The 25,579-nt window shown below is 42.2% G+C and overlaps 1 protein-coding gene across 2 annotated transcripts in view; it reads left to right on the top strand.

Moving 5' to 3' along the window:
* phf6 (PHD finger protein 6) overlaps positions 1–25,579 on the top strand; it is a 90,724-nt gene that overhangs the window by 4,918 nt on the left and 60,227 nt on the right. For both annotated transcript variants that reach the window (XM_041196324.1, XM_041196323.1), the window contains exon 2: positions 11,318–11,361. The gene's annotated coding sequence lies outside the window, so the exon portion shown is untranslated. The remainder of the gene's footprint in view (positions 1–11,317; positions 11,362–25,579) is intronic.

Genomic DNA, 25,579 nt, shown 5'->3' with positions numbered 1-25,579 from the left:
GCCAAACCAGTATTTTATACAGGTTGAGCATAACTTCCTTGCTTTTGAACACAAGGCTTATATTGATAAAGCTCAGGATGTCATATGGAGGAGATGAGAGGAGTGTGGAAAGTGGGGGGATGAAATCAAAAAGGAAATTAGGAAAGCAAAGAGGGGGCATGAAAGAATATTGGCAAATAAAATCAAGAACCCAAAGATGTTTTATCAATACATTGAAAGTAAGAGGATAACTAAGAAAAGAGTAGGACCCATAAAAGACTAAAAACGTAACCTATGTGTGGGCGCAGAGGATGTGGGTATGGTTCTTAATGAACACTTTACATCTGTCTTCACAAGAAAGGGGGGACAAAGCAGGCATTGTAGTTAAGGAGGAAGGATGTGAAGTATTGGATGTGATAAACCTAGGGAGAGAGGAACCTTTAAGTGGATTAATATCGTTGAAAGTGGATAAATCACCAGGATAAATCATCAGATAAAATGTACCCCAGGCTGTTAAAAGGAGCCAGGGAGGAAATAGCGTATTCTCTGATCATCATTTTCCAATCCTCACTGGATACGGGTGAGGTGCCGGAGGATTGGTGATCTGCTAATGTTGTACCTTTGTTTAAAAAGGGAGTGAGGGACAGACTGAAAAATTACAGGCCAGTCACTCTGACCTCGGGAGTTAGCAAATTATTGGAATCCATTCTGAGGGACAGGATAAACTGTCACTTAGAAAGACATGGATTAATCAAGAACAATCAGCATCGATTTGTGACAGGGAGGCCGTGTCTGAGTAATTTGAATTTTCATGTTTTTTTTATTCCTGTTTCACTTACCCCTCCATCTCAGGGTCACATAAGCCCAATAAGATATAGGAGTAGAAGTAGACCATTCAGCCCATCGAGTCTGCTCCACCATTCAGTGAGATCATGGCTGATCTGATAATCCTCAACTCCACTTTCCTGCCTTTTCCCCATAAGCCTTGATTCCCTTACTGATTAAAAATCTGTCTATCTCAGCCTTGAATATATTTAATGACCCAGCCTTTTCAACCCTCTACGGGAAAGAATTCCACAGATTGACTACCCTCTGAGAGAAGAAATTCCTCCTCATCTCTGTTTTAAATGGGTGCCCCCTTACTCTGAGATTATGCCCTCTGGTCCTAGACTCTCCCACAAGAGGAAACAACCTCTCGGCATCTAACCTGTCAAGCCCCCGAAGAATCTTATATGTTTCAATAAGGTTGCCTCTCATTCTTCCAAACTCCAATGAGTACAGGCCCGACCTATTCAACCTCTCCTCATAAAATCTCTCCATCCCCTGGATCACCCTAGTGTACCTTCTCTGGACTGCCTCCATTGCCAGTATATCTTCCCTTAGATAAGGGGACCAAAACTGTTTCACAGTATTCTAGGTGTGGTCTAACTAGTGCTTTGTATAGTTTTAGCAAGACTTCCCTATTTTTATACTCCATACCCTTTGAAATAAAGACCAACTTTCCATTTGCCTTTCCTGTTACCTGCTGAACTTGTATGCTAACTTTTTTGGATTCATGCACAAGGATCCCAGCTTTCTGCAGTCTTTCGCCATTTAAACAATATTCAGCTCCACTATTTTCTGCTAAAGTGCATAACCTCACACTTTCACACATTATATTCCATCCACCGCATTTTTGCCTACTCACTTAACCTGTCTATATCCCTCTGTAGACTCTTTGTGTCCATCCTCACCACTTGCCTTCCCACCTATTTTTGTATCATCCACAAACTTGGCAATAGTACATTCATTTCCCTCATCAAAGTCATTAATATATATTGTAAATAATTGTGACCCATACAGATTGATCCCTGTGGCACTCCACTAGTTCATGATACCATCTTGAAAATGCGTTTTTATATTACTTGCTAGTTTACCCTCAAAGTTTATTTTCTCCCTCTTTATTATTTTTTTGGTCACCTTCTGTTGGTTTTTAAAGCTTTCCCAATCCTCTGGTTTACCACTAATCTATGCCACATTGTATGCTTTTTCTTTCACTTTGATACTATCCTTAACTTCCTTGGTTGGTTAACCATGGTTGGTTTATCCACCTCCTATAATCCTCTTTCCTCGCTGGGGTGTATCTTTGTTGTGGGTCATGAACTATTTTCATAAACGTCTGCCATTGTTCATTAACCGTCTTTTCTGCTAAACTCCTTTCCCAGTCCACTCCAGCCAACTCTGACCTCATTTCTTTGTAATTACCCTTATTTAAGTATTGCACAGATGTTTCCGACCTAAGTTTCTTACTCTCAAACTGAATGCTAAATTCTACCATGTTATGGTCACTGCTGCTTGGGGGATCTTTTACTCTGAGATCATTTATTAAACCTGCCTTGTTACACGTTACCAGATCCAGAATAGCCTGAACCCTGGTTAGGTGCACAACATATTGTTGTAGGAAACTGCCCCAAATACACTCTATGAATTCTTGCTCGTGGCTACTCCTATCAATTTGATTTTCCCAATCTACGTGGAGATTAAAGTCACCCATGATTAATATACTGCCTTTTATACATGCTTTATTTCCTGCTTTACTCTCTGTGTGACAGCATAGCTACTGTTAGGGGGCCTATAGATTACTCCCACCAGCATCTTCTTCCCCTTGTTATTGCTTACCTTTGTCCATATGGATTCCACATCTTCTGACCCAAGGTCCTTTCTTGCTATTGCACTTATTCCATCTTGTAATAACAAAGCTACCCCACCACCCTTTCCTTTCTGCCTGATTTCGAAAAGCCACGTACCCTTGATTATTTAGTTCCCAGCTTTGATCTCCTTGTAACCATGTCTCTGTAATGGCTATAAGATCATACCCATTAATCTCTATTTGCCACCTGTCACTGGATTCATTGCTGTGCGTCCAGAGTGCTGACCCATGTTCAGCTATTGATACATTCTGCTCTTATCTTTCAGTACCTTCTTTAGCCTTCACCACTACCGTTAACGCTCCCTTTGTCTTGTGTCTGTGACATCTTTGTCAATCTCTCCTTTGCCCCCAGCTATCACTGGATTTCTGTCCAGCTTTACCTGCTCCACCCCCTTAAACAGTATAAATTTTATCACATTTCTACTTCTCTTTAGCTTTGAAGAAGAGTCATACAGACTTGAAACGTTAACTCTGTTTCTCTCTCCATGGGTACTGCCAGCCCTGCTAAGTTTCTCCAATATTTTTCGTTTTTATTTCAGATTTCAAGTATCCACAGTATTTTGCTTTTATCTAATTGCTGATAATGTGCTCATGTGACTAGAAGGTTGTTTTCAGTGGGGTTCTGCAGCACTCTGTACTAGGTCCCGTGCTTTTTGTGGTATATATTAATGATTTGGAAGATAATGTAGGGGGAACGGTCAAGAGGTTTGCAGATCACAATAATTGGCTGCATCGTTGATAGCAGGAGGATAGCTCCAGACTGCAGGAAGATATCAATGAACTGGTCACATGGGCAGAAAAGTGGGAAATGGAATTCAACTCAGAAGTGTGAGGTGATGCATTTGGAAAGGTCAGACAAGGCAAAGGATTACACAATAGATGTGAGGATACTGAGCGGTGTAGAGGAAGTGGGGGACCTTGGAGTGATTGTCCACAGATCCCTGAAGGTAGCAGGACAGGTTGATAAAGTGGTTAAGATGGCATATGGAATCCTTTCATTTATTAGCTGAGGTATAGAATATAAGAGCAGGGTGGTTATGCTGGAACTATATAAAGCATTGGTTAGGCCACACCTACTGTGTTTTTTAATCATTCACAGGATGTGTGCTTCGCTGGTTGGGCCAACATTTATTGCCCATCTCCAGTGGCCCTCGAGAAGGTGGTGGTGAGCTGACTTCTTGAACTGCTGCAGTCCATGTTTTTGTAGGTACACCCACAGTGCTGTTAGGAAGGGAGTTCCAGGATTTTGACTCAATGATAGTGAAGGAACAGTGATATATTTCCAAGTCAGGATGGTAAGTGTGCAGTTCTGGTCACCTCATTACAGAAAGGATGTAATCACATTTGAGAGGGTACAGAGGAGACTTACGAGGAAGTTGCCAAGACTGGAAAACTGCAGCTATGAGGAAAGATTGGATAGACTGGGGTTGTTCTTCGAATAGAGGAGACTGAGGGGAGATTTGATTGAGATGTACAAAATTGTGAGGGGCCTGGATAGAATGGATGAGAAGGGCCTGTTTACTTTCACAGAGAGGTCAGTGACTATGGAGCATAGATTTAAAATGATTGGTCGAAGAATTAGAGGTGAGATGAGGAAAAATGTTTCCACCCAGAGGGTTGTGGGGGTCTGGAACTCTGCCTGAAAGAGTAGCAGAAACCCGCAACTCATTTAAAAGGTGTCTGGATATGCACCTCTAGTGCCATAACCTGCAAGGCTACAGACCAAAAGCTGGAAAGTGGGATTAGGCTGGGTGGCTCATTTTTCAACTGACAATGACAGGATGGGCCAAGTGGCCCCTTTCTATGCTGTAAACTTTCCATGATTCTATGCTTTATTTACCACACTCTCAACCTGTCCTGCCACCTTCAATGATTTATGCACTTGTACATTCAAGTCCTTCTGCTCCTGCACCCCTTTAGAATTGTACTCTTTATTTAATCTCGTCTCTGTGTTCTTGCTACCAAAATGCATTACATCACACTGCTAAAAATTTCATCTGCCACTTTTCCGCCTCTTTTGCTAGCCGGTCCATGTCCCTTTGAAGTTCTACACCATCCTCCTCGTGATTGTTTTTGTTTTCTCTTCCTGTGCCTATTGGTGCATGAGGCAGACAAAGCAGGTGTTTCCATCTGTTTCCATAGCTAGTTTTTCCAGGAACAGGTTATTAGCCTCTCGCCAGAGGGTGGTAATTCATTCAAATTAGTCAGACACGACCTTCCCTTAACAAATTCGTGCTGACTGTCCTTGATTAATCTGCCTTTTTAAGTGACAATTTATTCTGTACCCCAAAATTGACTCCAATAATTTGAGTGGTGCCACTCAGCATCAAGAATGGCTGACCAGGAGACTCCTGCTCTTACCGCCTGCCACAGATGTACTGGAAGGGTTTACAGGTTGATAATCTAGCTGTGTTGGCCACCTTATGAACACCCCTTTCCTGGGCATCGTGTCCTGGAGTGGAACTTGAACCTGGAGCTTCTGGCTCAGAGACAGGGACACTATGCACTCTGTCAGAAGACCACTCCCTCATGGTTCATACTTCTTCCAATTTTTGTATCATTTGCAATTTTTGGAACTGTGCCCTGTATAGCACGATCTAGGTCATTAATATATATCAGGAAAAGCAAGGATCCCAACACTGACCCATGGGGGACTCTTCTACAAACCTTTTCCGGCGCAAAAAAAACCAACCATTAACCACTACTCACTGTTTCCTGTCACTCGGCAAATTTCGTATCCATGTTGCTGCTGTCCCTATTATTCTGTAAGCTCTAGTTTTGCTCACAAGCCTGTTGTTCAGCACTTTATCAAATGCCTTAGTTAGTAGTGCTTTGTGAGTCAAGGGTAGCGATGATGGCAGCATCCTGTCTTAGAGCATGATGATTTGCATCATGGTAGTCAACTCTGTACATTGTCTGTTGTAGCTCAGGAGTTCCACACTGACATGGCGTTTGCTGCAGAGGAAAACACTGGGCTTGAGTAAGTGCACGATTCGCTGGCTTCTTTTTCTCTGGACGCACATCTGGGCCAGCTGAGCTTTTTGTTTCTGCTCACCTCTTCCGATGCCCTCCAGCGACTATTTCCCAGCTGTTGGTGCTAGTATCTTCATATCTCAGTTGCAGGTGTCGTTGTAGTAGAGATAATGGAGGCCCAGGAGGTCATGAGCCAGTGGCCAGTTCACCATACAAAAACTCTTTGGGTATATGGATGGACGGCAACCGATGAATGTGACTGAACCAGTGCAGACATTGTTGGCTTGGTGATGTGTGCATGCTGATGCTATAGGACCTCTGAGTTTATGACCTTGTCCTGCCAAGAGATGCTGAGGATACGCCTGAGACTGAAGCTGGAAACTGTTCAGCATGTTATAAGTTGTCCAGGTCTCACCACTGTAGAGGAGTGCACTGAGGACACATGCTTCGTGGACTCTCAGTTTGGTGTTGTCAGTCAAGTTGCTGTTCCACACCCTTTTACTCAGCTTGGACACAACAGCTGCAGCAACATGTTAGGATGTCTTGGTTAGATCAGTGAGAGCAATATGTAAGTTTTCGTGTTAGTGACATTTCCCTTGCAGCTGCTGGACTGAGAAGATGATGTCAACTGTAGATCTTCCAGTTCTGAAACCATGCTGGGATTCGGTGTAATGTGTTCAGCCAAAATCTGCAGCCTGACCAGAGGAATGTGGGCAAATACATTTCCCATGATGCTTAACAAGGAGTTGCCTCAATTGCAACAGCTATCGCTCCAATCATCCTTTTTCTTGTACAGCTCACAACCTTTGCATTATGTACACCCTGGGCACTGCCCCCTCCCTCCATCAGAGACAGAAGTTAGTGCAGATGCTGCATGAGTGGTGGTTTCCTGTGCTTAATGTGTTGAGGTGGTATAGCATCAGCAGTTGGAGCTTTGCTCATGGCAAGCAAGTCAATAGCTTTGCTAAGCTCCTCCAACTTTGCCAAGACGGGCAGACTTTCTCTGGTGTCTCGAGCTTCCTCGGTGACAAGTGTTCTCCCTAGAGTACAACTCAAGGTTGTGTTCCACTCTCTCTCCAACCTCCCTGCCTTTGTTTTCAATGGTGCTGTTTTCTTTGCTGATGCAGCTGTTCCTTTTTGATCCCTTCATCCATGCCTGTAGCATTCCCTGTGTCGAAGGACATCTGGATATTCTGGCAAAGTGTAACCAGTAGTCATTGCACACTGCCTAGCAGTCTGTTAGACTTTACTTTGAGTGGCGCTTTACGCATTCAGAGTCTTCTCACTCAGATCTCTCTTGTAATTAATGAATGCGGACAACTTGGCTTCAATGACTGGCTGTCAACTTTGAATCAACCAGCATTGCTTCCTGCAGTCTGTCCGCAAGAAAAACCCAAACCTCCCTGTCCCTTGCCATTTTAACACTACACCCTGCTCTCTTGCCCACATGTCTGTCCTTGGCTTGCTGCATTGTTCCAGTGAAGCCCAACGCAAACTGGAGGAACAGCACCTCATCTTCTGACTAGGCACTTTACAGCCTTCTGGACTGAATATTGAATTCAACAACTTTAGATCTTGAACTCCATCCTCCATCCCCACCCCCTTTCCGTTTCTTCCCCCTTTTTGTTTTTTCCAATAATTTATATAGATTTTTCTTTTCCCACCTATTTCCATTATTTTAAAATCTTTTATGCCCTGCTAGTCTTTCTACCCCACCCCCACTAGAGCTGTACCTTGAGTGCCCTACCATCCATTCTTAATTAGCACATTCATTTAGATAATATCACCACCTTCAACATCTGTGTTCTTTTGTTCCTTTGTCTGTGACATCTTATGATTATCTGCTCTTATCACTGCTTGCTTGTCCCTACAACCACACCACCCCCACCACTTTTCACTGCACCCCCCACCTTAAACCAGCTTATATTTCACCCCTCTCCTAATATTCACTTAGTTCTGTTGAAGAGTCATGAGGTCTCGAAATGTCAACTCTTTTCTTCTCTGCCGATGCTACCAGACCTGCTGAGTTTTTCCAGGTAATTCTGTTATTGCTTCCTGTATGTTGAGAGTGTGGTATTATAGATGGTGTTTTGAAATATGATCCATTTCACATCTGTGCTTGGTGTGGGAATGCTGGAGACTACCTGTTCAATCAAGTCGAGGACCTGTTGGTTTTTATCTGGGTAGGCAGTATGACTGACATTGATACAAGGGTGGCATTTCTGTTTTGAACGAAAAAGCTTCAAGGGTTGCACCCTAACCCTGATGCACACCAGGCAGTGATCTGTAACATAGTTAGTGCTGCAGTGGCTGCATGTGTTGAGGAGAGTCACATCTGGTAATGGTCAGATCCAGCTGGTGCCAATGCCCTGATCTTGGATGTCTTCAGGACACCTTGTGGCATGGTTTGTTTTGAAAGAAGGTGTTAGCTATGCAAAGCTTGTGGTAGCAGCAAAACTCAAATAGCCTCTGTCTATTCTCTGTTATCTTTCTCAGGCCATGATGTTTGAGCAAGAGGACTATGTCTCCTGGTTTGCACCCGTTCTTGCGTTGAGATATCCTGTCTTAGGAATCCTGCAAAAAATGTCAGGCTCCTGATAGAACTGGTCTTTCACCTCTGTAGCGGAGCATAGCGTTGGAGAATAGATACTCATGAGGTTAACTGGCTGTGTTTAAGTGGAAAGGCAGATGGAGAGAACATGTTCTGAACTATTTTTGGAGGGTTCTATCATCGACAGTAATGAGTTCCTTACCGTGAAGTCTACACCTTGCTCACACCTTTCCCCTGCCAAATGAACGTGTCATGATTTTCTTTCTGTTATCCTTTCTCAGCAAGCCCGGTCTCGTTTGGGGAGGCTATGTCAATGTTCAGCAAGTTCTATGTCAATCACTGCTATCTTGCACACATTATCGAACAGCTGGGCAAAACTTGCGGAGACTCTGGCAGCCTAAAAGTCAGAGTCCCCCTCTCGACCTTCGAATTGAAAGGAATGCAAAGCACTACATTTAGCACTGGCTTGGTTGGCAGAAAGAAGACATATTTAGACATCAAACACTTTTGGGCTCCACTCCAGATATTTTTTCAGGGTATACTCCCTTCAATTCTCCTGGGATATCCACAAGGCAATGGAGCTAATCGCCCATATCTAGGAGTTGGTTCCTGAGTGTCAGGGTGTGTCCACGTGCTTGTGGGCCTGCATGCTGCGTGCCTAAGGGCCAGACCTCCTCCTGGGTTCCCCTGAAACTTTATCTTGGAGCCACGAAGGGCACAGCTTCTGAGTGTTGCCATGAAGAGGCACAGCAGAGGTCTTCATAGAATCACAGAATTGTTACAATGCAGAAAGAGGCCATTTGGCCCATTGTGTCTGCACAAAGAAAATAGCGTTGCTCTAGATTAGCTCTCCAAATGAGCAATTCTCCTAATTCCATTCTTCTTGTAGCCCTGCATGTTCTTCCTTTTTCAAATAACAGTTTAATTCCCTTTTGAATGCTTCAATTGAACGCTCCTCCATGGCACACTCAGGCAGTGCATTCCAGACCTGAAGCACTCGTTGCATGAAAGTTTTTTCTCATTGGTTTTGCTTCTATTGCCAATTATTTTAAATCTGTTTTGATGACTTGTCAAAGGAGAGGCTGTGCATTGACAGGGAGAGACAGACACATTTGGCTCTCTTTTATGCCTTACTGCTAGTCTGCGGTCTTGGCTGAAAATGAGAAGCAAACTAACATACAAAGACAGAAAGCATGCTAACTTGCTTTAACATAACACCAGGTGCATCTTATTGACCTGTTGGACACAAGGGCAATGGTACCTTTGTTGATGGCGATAGTTCTGTTGAATGAGGAAATGAGTGGAAGGTGGTTTTCCTCTAGTGGGACTCACCATATGAGCAGAGTCAATCCAGTTAAATTCTGTGCCTATTTTTATGCCTGATTGCAGGTGGATATTGGCACAAACTACTTGGTATCTTGGCTAAGGTACTGTCTCCTCAAATGGGGAACAGTATGTTCACAACACATGCGTTTTATGGCGACCTGTTTAGTCTGATTTTCTTTAGCTATCCACATGTATATGTGTACATGAATGGCTTTGCACAAGTGGATTTGCAGATGAAACAATGCTAAAAGGTCTAATAGCCAGTGCAAAAAATCCACTGGAGATTGATTAAAATGTTATCTAGTGCCTTAACCTTTCATATGTTTCACACACATTAATCAACTGTTCCACAATGAAGAAATGATTCTCCAATTTTCTCCACACCTGATGTGAAGGCTGTGTCATGGAATCATAGAATTTTACATAATGGAAAGCTTGTGCAATGCTGGTTCTCTGAACATGCTATCTGATTAGTCCTTTTCCCCCAACCATTGATGAATAATTTTTCAAATAATTCTCTATTTGCCTTTTAGAAATGCAAGAATTCTGCTTCCAGTGTTTTTTCTGATACAACCGTCTGTTAAAAGAAAAATGATTTTTACTATGCTTTTGTACAGCCTTTCGAAAATTCACACTATCTATGGCATTTCCTTTATCAAGAAGACTTGCATTTATATACCAGTCTTCACACCTTCAGGATATCTCAAAGTGCTTTTCACTCAATCAATACACTCCATAATTTCCTCAAACTTTTAGGTTTGTTGGATATGCCTTGCTTTTTACAAATCCTTGTTTGTTCATTGTCACCATCGCCTGAGTGGGGCTGTCGGCATCGCTTTGCTTCTCTGGCTTTCTTCAAGCCTTCCTCATTCCATGTCTCAATGGTATCCACCCATTTGATTTTTCTTCTTCTGTTTTTACCCTCAATTTCTCCTTTAATTGTTGCCAGGATAAGGCCATTAGGTCTTCATTTCCAATGTCTGTACTTGGCCATCTCTCTCTCTCTCTAAGTGCACTCAGTAACCCTTTTGATTCAGAACTTTTACTCTTGATCTAACCCCCTCATTTGCCTTTCTGTCCATCAAGCTGCTTCTGAGCAACCTCTGCCATACCCACATTTCAAAAACTTATCCTCTTTCTTCAAAGTCCAACTGTCTCATCCATAAAGTGCACACTAGTGACTGTACTAGATGTCTTTTCAGATTCATGCTGATGCTTTTGGACTTCCAGAAGCTGCTTAAATTGCTGGTCACACCTCTTGCCGTAGCTAATCTAACCTGGATTTCATTATTGGATGTAACTTTGTTTATCATCAAACCAAGATACTTGAATTTGTGCACTGCCTGTATCTCAGTGCTTCTAATCTTGATTTTTCCATTGCCATTTACAGCCATAGCTTTGGTCTTTGCATGTTGCCTGTACTTACTTAACCCAAGATGGGTTATAGTTCCATATATGAACCAGCAGCACTGCCCATGTTTCAGCCTGAGCAGTGATCTGACTTTGAGAGGGCATTGCAATTGAGCCTAATCCTGATGTTCACATGTTCATTGGTAATGATCATTAAGAGGCTCGTACCCATGGTGTCTCCTTTCTGTAATCTCTTCCCAAACTATATTCCACTGAAGTTGAATGTGTGGTTAGAAGGCAAATTGTAATTGTTCATTGCTACCCCAGATGTTGTCAGTTATGTGTGCACACCTGGGTGCGCACTTTGTCACCTTTCTTATTACTATGACTTATTGCAATGTGCTGTTGGGCTTTTATTTTAAGTTAACAATGTTTTTGTTTTCTTCCAGCTGAAAAGAGCTATTTTTTCTATTAGCTACTCTTAAACCAGTGGGTAAGTAATGCTGTTACATTTTATAGGTTAACAATGTGTATTGTAGAGCATGAGTAAGAGCTTTCAATTTTTTATTCATTCATGGGATGTGGGCTTCGCTGGTTGGGCCAGCATTTATTGCCCATCCCTAGTTGCCCTTGAGAAAGTGGTGGTGAGCTGCCTTCTTGAACTGCTGCAGCCCATTTGGTGTGGGTACACCCACAGTGTCGTTAGGGAGGGAGTTCCAGGGTTTTGACCCAGTGACAGTGAAGGAACGGTGCTATATTTCCAAGTCAGGATGATGAGTGACTTAGAGGGGAACTTCCAGGTGTGGTGTTCCCATGTACCTGCTACCTTGTCCTTCTAGATGGTAGTGGTCGTGGGTTTGGAAGGTGCTGTCTAAGAAGCCTTGGTGAATTCCTGCAGTCCATCTTGTAGATTGTGCGTCAGTTGTGGAGGGAGTGAATGTTTGTGGATGTGGTGCCAATCCACCGGTCTGCTTTGTCCTGGACTGTGTCAAGCTTCTTGAGTGTTGTGAGAGCTGCACTCATCTAGGCAAGCGCAGAGTATTCCATCATACTCCTGACTTGTGCATTGTAGATGGTGGAATGGCTTTGGGGAGTCAGGAGGTGAGTTACTCGCTGCAGGACCCCTAGCTTCTGACCTGCTCTTATAGCCACAGTATTTATGTGGCTAATCCAGTTCAATTTCTGGTCAATGGTAACCCCCAGTATGTTGATAGTGGGGGATTCAGTGGTAGTAATTCCGTTGAATGTCAAGGAGCGATGGTTAGATTCTCTGTTGTTGGAGATGGTTTTTGCACGCCACTTGTGTGGCGCGAATGTTACTTGTTACTTGCCACTTGTCAGCCCAATCCTGAATATTGCCCAGGTCTTAGTGCATTTGGACATGAACTGCTTCAGTACCTGAGGAGTTGTGAATGGTCCCTTTGTTCCTCTGAACTTCCTAGTGTCTTGCCGTTCATTGAATACTTCCTTGTCAAATTACTCCTTCCAAAGTGTATCACCTCACACTAAGTTCCATCTGCCACTTATCTGCCCATTTGACCATCTCCTCTATATCTTCCTGTAGCCCAAGACATTCAACCTCACTGTTAACCACCTGGCCAATCTTTGTGTCATCCGCAAACTTACTAATCCTACCCTCCACATAGTCATCTGTCATTTATATAAATGACAAATAATAGGGGACCGAGCACAGATCACTATGGTACACCACTGGACACTGGCTTCCAGTCACTAAAGCATCCTTCTGTCATCACCCTCTGTCTCCTACAACAAAGCCAATTTTGAATCCAACTTATCAAGTTACCCTGTATCCCATGTACATTTGTCTTCTTTGTAAGCCTCCCATGTGGGACCTTGTCAAAGGCTTTGCTGAAATCCATATAAACTACATCAACTGCACTAACTTCATCTACACAGCTGGTCACCTCCTCAAAAAATTCAATCAAATTTGTTAGGTATAAGTTCAATGAATACTGATAATGGTGGTGGGTCTAGATCGCCATGATATAGTGCTACATTGCAGATACATATGACTTCCTTAAGTGGAACATTGATGAATAGGCTAGCAATGTCAAAGAGCACATGCACCCAGCATTGCTATTGATATGCAAGTCCTGTATGACCTTCACAAATGTGAAAGAGTCCTTCACCATGTATGTGGGAAACTTGGTCAAAACTGGTTGTAACAATTTGCTCAACCATTTGGCCAATTTATGTTATGCAGAACTGGTCATAGATAAGATAAGGCATAAAGGGACATCACTTTTGTGTCTTGGGCAGCCGATATGTACGTGGACGTAACGAGCCGTGAGGATGAGCCCTGTCACATATATCACGCGATAGCTCATCACTCTTACATAAGTCCAGCAGCCATGTTTTTTAGTTTACTTTTGAGCAAGGCTGTCCGGTCATGTGCGGCTGGTCCAACGGATATGAATTTGGGCCTGTCATTAAGAATGGCGTGCATTTTGTTGACGCTTGTTGGGGGTGACTTCGCGTCCCTTTGTCAAGTTTACTGATGTGTATGTCCAGGTTGGTCTTAAGGCCTCACAACGCTGTAAGATATTGTGTTGCACGTGAAAGTCAGACAGGTCATTCGGAATCCCGCAATATGCGTCCACTAGATCAGCAAGGCACGTTTTCAAGGATTCAGCGGATGCTGACTTGTGGCTGGATAGTTGGCAGTTGAGGAGTTTGAACTAAGCAAATACCTCTTCCTGTTTGATTTTGGATGAAGGCATACCAAAATAGAAACCATGCGCAAGAACAAACTCCTCGCTTTGAGAGTACATGGTCAGAGAGATTTGTTACGTGTTTAGTGGCATCATTAATTGCGTTGCCAAACTGCTTCCACTTAAGTGAGTTTATGGTGCAGATGTGTTTCAAACTGGTACTGTTTATGGTGCGGTCATCTACTGAAGCAACATAGTGGCATAAATGGATCAAATCGAAAAATGAAAGAAATTTGCACACCTTTGACCAAGCGCAGTGTAAGGCACAATGTAAATTAGCAGCCCTATTACCAATCTGTTCAATTTCATCTCGCATCCTTATATCCTCATCCCTTATATTGGTATTCTTGCGATGAGTGCAAGATGAAAAGTTTTGACGTGTTTCTTTTCAGCATTAATCAAGCTCTTCACTACCAAAAGACTATTTAGAAAGCTAAGAGGAGATTTGATAAGTATTTTAAATCATGAGTCAGTAACAGAGGGCATGTAGTTAAGATGATTGGCCAAAGAACGGAGGCAACAGAGGAAACTTCTTTAATGTTTTGATGAGATGTGGGAGTCACTGTCAAGGCCAGGATTTGTTACCCGCCCTTAAATGTCCTTGAACTGAGTGGCCTTCTAGGCCATTTCAAAGGGCAGTTGAGAGTCAACCACATTACTGTGGGCCTGGAGTCATATGTAAACCAGACTAGGTAAGGTCAACAGATTTCGTTCCCTGAAGGACATTAGTGAACTGGTTTGATCTTTATGACATTTGATGATAGTTTCGTGGTCACCTTGATTGAGACGAGCTTTCAATTCCAGATTTATTAATTCATTGAATTTAAATTCCACCAGCTGCCATGGTTGGGTTTGAACTCATATCCCCACAGCATCATGACCTGGGTCTTTGGATTACTAATCCAGTTTCATTGACTCACCACCATCTCCTCCTGTACATAGGACTTCCCTTATCTATCAAAACTTTAGCTAACAACTTTGAATAAATTCAGTGACCCAGCCTCCACTGTTTTCTGGGGAAGAGAATTCCACAGACTAACGCCCTTCTGAGAAAAAAAATTCTCCTAAGCTCCATCTTAAAAAGGAGACCTCTTATTCTTAAACTGTGTCCCCTAGTTATAGTCTTGTTGTGTGGTGTGACGGAATTAAGTAATGACCTCAGGGTAAAGGTACCCTGAGGTAGCAGTGACCACAATATGATTGAATTCTACATTCAGTATGAAAGGGAGAAGAGTGGGCCTAAGATTAGTATTTTAAACTTAAATAAGGGCAACTATGTGGGCATGAAAGTTGAGCTAGCTGAGGTGAACCGGGATACTCAGCTAGGTGATAGATCAATAGAGAAGCAGTGGCAGACATTTCAGGGGATTTTTTACAGTACTCAGAATAACTATACCCCTACTATAAAGAACAATTCTGAAGGAAGGACCCATCACCTGTGGTTAACTAAAGTTAGGGAAAGCATCAAACTTAAGGAAAAAGCATATAACTGTGCAAAGATATGTGGCAGATCAGATGATTGATCAGAATATAAAGAACGACAGAGAATGACTAAAAGGTTGATCAGGAAAAAGTAATTAGGGTATGAGAGGAAGCTAGCTAGAAATGTAAAAACGGATAACAAGAGTTTTTACAGGCATTTGAACAGGAAAAGAGTAGGTGAGTGAGTATTGGTCCTCCAGAGGGTATCCCAGTACCTTTATCCTGAGGTCATTAATTCCATCACGTCACACAATAAGACTACAACTAGGGTACACAGGTAAGAGGTCTCCTTATTAAGATGGAACTTAGAATTTTTTTTCTCAGAGGGGCTTTAGTCTGTGGAATTCTCTTCCCCAGAAAACAGTGGAGGCTGGGTCACTGAATTTATTCAAAGTTGTTAGCTAAAGCTTTGGTAGACAGGGGAAGTCCTGTGTACAATTGGGAGTTAATAGGAGATAATAAGGAAATGTTGGATAAAATGAACAAATGTTTAGCTTCTGTCTTCACCATAGAGAATACAAAAAACATTCCAGTAATAGCTGTAAATCAGGAGGTGGAAGGGAGAGGGGAACTTGGTGAAATTACAATCACTAGGGAAGCGGTACTGAGCAAATTGATGGAACTGCAGGCTGACAAATCTCCAGGTCCCGATGAACTGCATCCTAGGGTCTTAAAAGAGGTGGCGAATGAGGTAGTAGGTGCATTGGTGTTAATTTCCAAAATTTCCTACATTCTGGAAAGATTTCATCAGATTAGAAAGTAGCAAAAATAACCCCTAATTCAAGAAGGGAGGGAGGCAGAAAACAGGAAACTGTAGGTCAGTTAGTTTTATATCTGCTGTGGGGAAGGTGTTAGAGTCAATCATTAAAGAGGTTATAGCTGGGTGGGAAGAGTCAGCATAGCTTTGTGAAAGGGAAATCATGTTTAACCAATTTATTAGAGTACTTTGAAAGAGTAACATATGCTGTGGAACCTGTAGGGGCACTGTACTTGGATTTCCAGAAGGGATTTGATAGGTGTCACACAAAATGTTATTGTGGAAAATAAAAGCTCATGGTGTAGAGGGTAGCATATTAGCCTGGATAGAGGATTGGCTGGCTGGCAGAAAACAGAGTATGCATAAATGGGTCTTTGTCTGATTGGCAAGATGTGACTAGTGGAGTCCTGCAGGGGTCTGTGCTGGGGCTTCAACATTTTACAATTTACATCAATGACTTGGATGAGGGCAATGAAGGCATGGTTGCTAAATTTGCAGACAACACAATGATAGGCAGGAAAGTATGTTGTGAAGACATAAGGAGTTTGCAGACGGATATAGATAAGCTGAGTGAGTGGGCAAAAATCTGGCAGATGAAGAGTAATGGGGAAAATGTAAAGTTGTTCACTTTGGCAGGAAGAATAGAAAAGCAGAGTATTACTTAAAATGGAGAACGACTGCAGAATTCCGAGTTGCAGAGGTATCTAGGTGTTCTTGTGCATGAGTCACAAAAAGTTAGTATGCAGGTACAGCATGGCATTGGAATGCCATCCTTTATTATGAGAGGAATTAAACTTAAAAGTAAGGATGTTATTCGTCAGTTATACAGGGCATTGGTGAGACCACAACTTGCATACTGTGTGCAGTTTTGGTTTCCTTACTTAAGGAAAGATGTAAATGCATTGGAGATAGTTCAGAGGAGGTTTGCTAGATTGACACCTGGAATGAGTGGGCTGTCTTATGAGGATAGGTTGGATAGACAAGGCTTGTTTCCGCTGGAGTTTAGAAGAGTAGGGGGGTGACTTAATTGAAGTATATAAGATCCTGAATGGTCTTGACAAGTTGGATATGGAAAGGGTGTTTCCTCTTGTGGGTGAGTCCAGAATTAGGGAGCATTCTTTAAAATTAGGGGCCGCCCCTTTTAGGACAGAGATGAGAAAATTTTTGATGGTTGTGCGACTTTGGAACTCTGCCTCAGAAGGTGGTGGAAATTGGGTCATTGAATAATTTTAATGTGGAGATAGATTCTTGTTAGGCAAGGGTTGATGGGAATGTGGAACTCAAAACACAAGCAGATCAGCCATGATCTTATTGAATGGCAGAGCAGGCTTGAGGGGCCGAATGGCCACCTACTCCTATTTTGTATGTTCGTAGCCTCCTCCACAAGAGGAAGCATCTTCCAGGTATACACCTTATTAAGTCTTCTCAGGATCTTATATTTTTCAGTAAGATCACCTATCTCCTCTCATTCTTTGAAACCCCAATGTGTATAGACCCAACCTGTTAAACCTTTCTGCATAAAATAGGCCCTTCATCCCAGGCGTGAGTCGAGGAAGCCTGCTCTGGACTACTTCTATCGCAGTTTTATCCCTTTTCAAATCAGGAGACCAAACTGCACACCAGATGTGGTCTCACCAGTTTGTACAGATGCAGTAAAACCTTATATTCCATTCCGCTTGCAATAAGTGCCATCATTCCATTTGCTTTCCTAATCACTTGCTGTATCTGAATACTAACTTTTTATGGTTCATGTGCCAGGACACCCAGATCCCTCTGTACCACTGAGTTCTGCAGTCCATTTAAATAATTTGCTGCTTTTCTATTCTTCCTGCCAAAGTGGGCAAGTTCATATTTTCCCACATTATACTCAAACTGCCAAATTTTCGCCCACACAATTAACCTGTCTATATCCATTTGCAGTCTTTTTACCTCCTCTTGATGATTTATTTTCCTACCCATCTTTGTGCCATTGGCAAATTTAGCAACCGTACATTCAGTCCCTTCGCCCAAGTCATTGATATAAAGTGTAAATAGTTGAGGACCCAGCGCTGACCCCTGTGGCACTCCACTAGTTTCAGTTTGCTAATCCAAAGCAATCTTTTATCCATTCTAATATGTTACCCCCTAAACCGTGAGCTCTTATCTTGTGTAGTAACCTTTGATGTGGCACCTTATCAAATGCCTTTTGGTAATCCAACTACACAACACCTGCAAGCTTCCCTTTATCCACCTTGCTTGTTCACTTCTCCACTCTCCTGTCTTCCTTTCAGGCCCTCTTTGATACTCAAGATAAGAGTTCATGGAGTTGGGATAATATATTAACAAAGATGGAAGTTCGGTTAACAGATGTAAAACAGAGAGTAGAGATAAATGGGGCATTTTCTAGTTGGCAAGCCATAACTGGTGGAGTGCAGCAAGGATTAGTGCTGGGACCTGAACTCATTGGAGTTCAGGAGAATGAGAGGTGATCCTCACAGAATCATAGAATGGGTGATCCTCACAGAATCATAGAATGGTTAACTCCAGTAGGTAGGGAGGCTCCAGTAACGATGGTCCATGCAAGTACCAATGATATAAATGGGAGTACAAAAGAGGCTCTGTATGGGGATTATGAACAGCTAGAGGCTAAATTAAAAAGCAGTACCTCAAGGTTAATAATCTCTGGATTATTACCTGAGCCACAGTAAATTGGCGGAGGGTAAGAAAGATTAGAGAAAAGAATGCATGGCTCAAAGATTGGTGTGGGAGAAATGGGTTTTGATACATGGGGCACCATTACTGGGGAAAGTGGGAGCCGTACCATTGGGACGGTCTATATTTGAACCATGCTGGGACCAGTGTTCTGGCGAAACTTTTGGTTGGGTGGTAGAGAGAGCTTTAAACTAAATAATGGGCGGAAGGGATCATGTGAGAGAAGATATAATAAAATGAAGGGAGACAACAAAGTAGTGGAGCAGGGCAGCAATTTTGTTGAGCTCCAGAGTGTGACAGGAAGGGGCAGAACATACAATCGTTAGAGTGCACCAGCAGATAGAACCACAGGAAAGTTACAGGACAGAAGAAGGCCATTCGGCCCATCTTGTCCATGCCAGCCTGAGGACACCCAGGTGCCCTTGATAATCCCACCTTCCTGCACCCGGCCCATAGCCTTGCAGCTTACAGCACTTAAGGTGCAGATCCAGGTACTTTTTAAAAGAGTTTAGAGTTTCTGCCTCTACCACCAACTTGGGCAGCGAATTCCAGACACCCATTACCCTCTACGTAAAGAAGTTCTTCCCCATGTCCCCCCTACACCTGCCACTTATCTTGAATCTATGTCCCCTGGTTCTAGAATTCTCCACCAAAGGAAACAATTTTATCCTATCCACTCAATCTATTCCCCTCATAATTTTGTACACCTCAATCAAGTCACCTCTCAGCCTTCTTTGTTCCAGGGAAATAACTCCAACATATCCAATCTCTCCTCATAGCTACACTTTTCTAAGCCTGGCAACATTCTTGTAAACCTCCTCTGCACTCTCTCCAGAGCTATTACGTCCTTCCTGTAATGTGGTGACCAGAACTGCACACAATACTCCAGTTGTGGCATCACCAGTGTTTTATACAATTCCAACATTATATCCTTTCTTTTATATTCTATACCTCTGCAAATGAAGGAAAGCATTCCATATGCCTTCTTTACAACCTTGTCTATTTGAACTGCTGCCTTCAGGGACCTGTGTACTTGTACGCCAAGATCTCTCACTTCATCTACTCCTCTTAGTATAATTCCCATTTATTGTGTAATCCCTGTAACTGTTTGACCTCACACTTCTCTATGTTAAAATCCATCTGCCACTTTACCGCCCATTCCACCAACCCATCTATATCGTTCTGGAGATTATGGCTATCCTCTACACTATCCTCTATTCGGCCAATCTTTGTGTCATCTGCAAATTTCCCAGTCGTGACCCCACGTTCACGTCCAAATCGTTAATATATAACACAAACAGCCAGGGTCCCAACACCGAGCCCTGTGGAACACCACTTGAGACAACTTTCCATTCTCAAGGGCATCCATTGACCATTACCCTTTGTTTCCTGTTACAAAGCCAACCTTTTATCCAGTTTTCCACATTACCCTGAATTCCATGGGCTTTTACTTTCCTGACCAATCTGCCATGTGGGACCTTGTCAAATGCCTTGCTAAAATCCATGTACACAACATCCACTGTGAACTACCTTCAGCAACCCTTCTTGTCACTTCCTCAAAGAATTCAATCAAATTTGTGAGGCAAGACCTTCCTTTAATAAATCCATGCTGACCATCCCTGACTAGTTCATGCCTCTCCACATGACAGTTAATCCTATCTCTCAGGATTGATTCTACTAATTTGCTCACCACCGATGTAAGACTAAGTGGCCTATAATTGTTTGGCATTTCCTTTGATCCCTTATTAAACAATGGAACTATGCGTTTCTCCAGTCCTCCGGTACTGATGAAGCTGAAAATGGTCAAAAAAAAGAGCTTAGGGCCCTGTATCAGAATGTATGTAACATTTGTAACAAAAGGGATGAATTGTTTGTACAGATAGAGATAAATATGCATGACCTGATGGACATTACAGAGACATGGTTGAAAGGTGATGGAGGCTGGGTGTTGAATAGTTGAATGTTGAATAGTTTTTAACAAATCGGAAGGACAGGAAGCTAGGAAAAGGTGGTGGAGTGGTTCTGTTAATTAACGGTGGCATTAGGACAGCTTGAATGAGCAAGATGTAGAATCAGCTTGGGTAGAGATAAGAAATAATAAAAGTAAGAGGACACTTGTGGGAGTAGTTTATAGGCCCCCTAACAGTAGTTACCCTGTAGGACCGAGCATACAGGAAGAAATAAATGGGGTAATGGGGTGTATAAGAGAGGTACCACAATAATCATGGATGACTCTAATCTACATGTAGATTAGGAAAATTAGACTGGCAAAGGTAGCCTGGAAAATGAGTTCATAGTGTTTTTGGGACAGTTTCTTAGAGCATTACGTTTCAGAGTCAACCAGGAAGCAGGTAATGTGCAATGAGACAGGATTAATTAATAACCTCAAGGTAAAGGAGTCTCTAGGTGACATTGATCACATCATGATAGAATTTCATGTTCAGTTTGAAATGGAGAAGCGTGACTCTGTAACTAGTGTTTGAAACCTAAATAAAGGTAAACTGAGTATGAAGACAGAGTTGGCTAAGGTGAACTGGGAAACTTGGTTAAAAGGTAGCACAGTAGAGTTGCAATGGCAGACTTTTAAGGAGATATTTAATAATGCTGAGAAAAGATTTATCCCAGTGAGAAAGAAAGGCTCTTTGAGAAGGATGCATCATCTGTGACTAAATAAGGAAGTTAAGGATAACATTAAATTGAAAGGAACACTGTACAAATCTGCAAAGATTAGTGGTAGGTCAGAGGATTGGACAGATTTTAAGAACCAGCAAAGAATGTCTGATAAGATATTAAAGGCAGAAAGCAGAGTATGAGAGAAAGCTAGCTAGCTAGTAATATACAGATAGTATAAGTTTCTACTAGTATTTGAATAGGAAGAAAGTAACTAAAGCTAATGTTGGCCCTCTAGAGAGAGTAAGTCTGGGGAATTGAAAATGGAAAATGGAGGTGTTGAACAGGTATTTTGTCTGTCTTCACGGTACAGGACTTGGTAAACTTCCCAAAGGTTCTTCAAAATCAAGAGATGATAGGGAGGAATGAACTTCTTACAATTGCTATCACCAGGGAAAGGGTGCTCAGAAAACTATTAGACCTAAAGGCTGACAAGTCCCCAGGACCAGGTGGCCTGCATTCTAGGGTCTTAAAAGAAGTGGCAGCACAGATAGCAGATGCATTAGTTATAATCTTCAAAAATTCCTTTGATTCTGGAAAGGTTCCAGCAGATTGGGAAATAGCTAATGTAACACCTTTATTCAAAATTGGAAGTAGCCAGGAAGCAGGAAACGATACGCCAGTTAGCCTAACATCTGTCATGGGGAATTAAGGAGTTTATAGGAAGATACTTAGTTAATCATGATTTGATCAGGCAGAACCAACGTGGCTTTGTGAAAGGAAAATGGTGTTTAACTAATCTGTTAAAGTTTTTGATGAAGTAACATTCAAGATGGATAAAGGCAAACCGGTAGATGTGGTGCACTTGGATTTCCAAAAGGCAGTTGATAAGGACCACATCAAAGGTTGCTGCACAAGATAATAGCACATGATGTAGGGGGTAACATATTAGCATGGATAAAGGGGGGAGACGGTGGCATAGTGGTATCGTCACAGGACTAACTGTTCCAGATTCCCAGGGTAATGCTCTGGGGACTGGGGTTTGAATCCCATCACGGCAGATGGTGAAATTTGAATTCAGCAAAAAATATGATGACCGTGAAACCATTGTCGATTGTTGTAAAAACCCATCTGGTTCACTAATGCCCTTTAGGAAAGGAAATCTGCAGTCCTTACCCGGTCTGGCCTACATGTAACTCCAAACCCACAGTAATGTGATTGACTCTTAAATGCCCCCCAAATGGCCTAGCAAGCCACTCATTTCTCAAGGGCACCTGGGGATGGGCAATAAATGCTGGCCCAGCCAGCAATGCCCACATCCCGTGAAACAATGGAAAAAAAAAGGATTGGGTGCCTAACAGGAAACTGTAACTAGTGGAATGCTACAGGGTTAAATGCTGGGTCTCAAGAATGTACAATTTATATCAATTGCTTTGATGAATGTATGGTAGCTAAATTTGCTGATTAAAAAAGATAGGTAGGAAAGTAAGTTGTCATGAGGAGGTAGAGTCTGCAAATGGATATAAGCGAGTGAGTAAGAATTTGGCAGATGGAGTATAATGTGGGTAAATGTGAACTTGTCCACTTTGGCAGGAAGAATAGAAAAGCAGTATGATTAAAATGGAGAGAAATTGCAGTACTTAGTGGTAAAGAGGGACCTGGTGTCCTGGTACATGAATCACAAAGTTAGTATGCAGGTACAGCAAGTGATTAGGAAGGCAACTGGAATGTTGGCATTTATTGGAAGAGGAAAGAAAGCAGGGAATTTTACGACAGCTATACAGGGCCCTAGTGAGACCACTTCTGGAGTACTGTGTACAGTTTTGGTCTTATTTAACAAAAGATATAATTAATTTAGAAGCAGTTCAGAGAACGTTCTTCATTCCTGGGATGAAGGGATTGTCTTATGAAGAAAGGTTGCACAGGTTAGGCCTAGACCCATTGGAGTTTAGAAGAATGAGAGGTGATCTTATTGAAACCTACAAGATCCTGATAGGGTGGATACCTGGAGGATGTTTCCTCTTGTGTGGGAATCTAAAACTGGGGGACATAGTTTAAAAAGAAGAGGGTCTTCCTTTTAAGACAGAGATGAGATGTTTTTTTTCTCCCGAAGGGTTCTTTTCCCCAGAATGTAGTGGAAGCTGGATCTTTGAATTTATTTAAGGCAGAGTTGGACAGATTTTTGTTAGGCAAGGGAGTAACGAATTTCGGGGGGCAAATAGGAAAGTGGAGCTGAGGACACAACCAGACCAGTGATGATATTGAATGGTGGAGCAGGCTCACTGGGGCAAAGTGCTCCTACGTTATAGTACAGGAGAAAGCTATTTGGCCTGTGTAGGCTCTTCGAAGGAGCAATCCACCTGATGCCACTACCCCCCCCTCCTCCAGCCCTGTCTGCTCCCCGTTGCCCTACACACTGTTCCTTTTCAGATAACTATTCAATTCCACCATACTCAGGCAGTGCTTTCCAAATCCTAACCACTTGCTGCATGAAAATGTTTTTCCTCATGTCACCATTGCTGCTTTTGCCAATCACCTTAAATCTATGCCCTCTTACACCAATGGGAATAGTTTCTCCCTATTTACTCTGTCCATATACATTATGATTTTGAATACCTCTATCAAATCTCCTCTCAGTCACCTTTTCTCCAAGGACAACAGTCCCAGCTTCTCCAATCATCTATATAACTGGTGCCAGAGATGAAGACCATCATCCTTGTGAATCTTTACTGCACTTTGTCCAATATCTTCCTAAAGTGTGGTGCCTGGAATTGGACACAATATTCCAGTTGAGGATGAACCAATGTTCCATTGTTTCAACCAATGTTTCAAGTTTAAATAACTTCCTTGCTTTTATACTCTATGCCACTATTAATAAAGCCTAGGATGCTATATGCTTTATTCACTGCATTCTCAAATTAAGGGGAGATGATGGTGTTGGGGTATTGTCGCTGGACGAGTAATCCAGAGACCCGGGTAATACTCTGAGGTCCTGGGTTCGAATCCCGCCACTGCAGATGGTGGGATTTGAACTCAATAAAAATCTGGATTTAAAAGTCTAATGATGGCTATGAAGTTGTTGATTGTCATAAAAACCCATCTGATTCACTAATGCCCTTCAGAGAAGGAAATCTGTCATCATTACCTGGTCTGGCCTACGTGTATCTCCAGACCCATAGCAATGTGTTTGACTCTTAAATGCCCTCTGAACCAGGGCAACTAGGTATGGGATGTGATGCCCACATCCCACGAATAATTTAAAAAAGACTGTCCTGCCACCTTCAATGATTTATGCACATATATGCCTGGGTCCCTCTGCTCCTCCAGAATTCTACCCTTGATTTTATATTGTCTCTGTGTTCTTCTACTAAAATAAATCACTTCACACTTCTCTGCATTAAATTTCATCTGCTACCTGTTCACCCATTTCACCAACCTGTCTACGTCCTTTTGGAGTTTTACACTTTCCTCCTCACAGTTCAAATACTTCCAAGTTTTGTATTGTCTGCAAATTTTGAAGATGTGTCTTATACAGCAGGATTATTAATATATTATCAGGAAGAGGAGGGGCCCCAACACCAACTCCTGGGGGGCCCCACTACAAACCTTCCTGCAGCTCAAAAAACATCGATTAACCACTACTCTCTGTTTCCTGTCACTCAGCCAGTTTTGTTTCCATGTTGCTACTGTCCCTTTTATTAGCTTTAAATATGCTCAGAAGCCTGTGTGTGGCACTTTATCAAATGCCTTTTGGAAGTCCATGTGCACCGCAACAGTATTACCCTCATCAATCTTCTCTGTTATCTCACCAAAAAATGCTATCAAGTTTGTTAAGTACTATTTACCCCTAACAAATCTATGCTGGCTTTCCTTAATTAACCCACAGTTGTCCAAGGGATTTAATTTTAATTTGTAGTTACAGGGCTTATCTTTACACCCTTTTTTGAACATGGCTGTAATATTTACAATAAGAGGTGCTCTTATTGGAGCATATAAGAATCTGAGGGGGCTTGATAGGGTAGATGTTGAGGGGATATTTCCTCTTGTTGGGGAACCTAGAACTAAGGGTGGAAAGTTTCAAAATAAGGGGTCTCCCATTTAAGACTGAGATGAGAAGGAATTTCTTCTCTGAGGGTCTTTGGAATTCTCTGACAGCACTGGAGACTGGGCCATTGAATATATTGAGGGTTGAGTTAGATTTTTGATCTACAAGTGTTAATCTCTTATCAATCACATTGTTATGGTTTGTTAATGTCAGTTACATTGTTCAGGTGAAGAGAAACAGATGATGGGTATTAACTGTGTATTGCTATAAAGAGACATGTTGTCCAAGCTTTTCCTCTTGCACTCATCTGAACAATTTGCAAGGAACCAAATGTAAAAAGAACAACAATCTATACTGCATGAGAAGAGAGTGTTGATTGGTTAGTAAGTGAATT

This window comes from Carcharodon carcharias, chromosome 9 (assembly GCF_017639515.1).
Source record: "Carcharodon carcharias isolate sCarCar2 chromosome 9, sCarCar2.pri, whole genome shotgun sequence".
NCBI classification, from domain to species: domain Eukaryota; kingdom Metazoa; phylum Chordata; class Chondrichthyes; order Lamniformes; family Lamnidae; genus Carcharodon; species Carcharodon carcharias.
The sequence above is the reverse complement of the archived record's forward strand: the minus strand, read 5'-3'. Positions and strand labels throughout refer to the sequence as shown.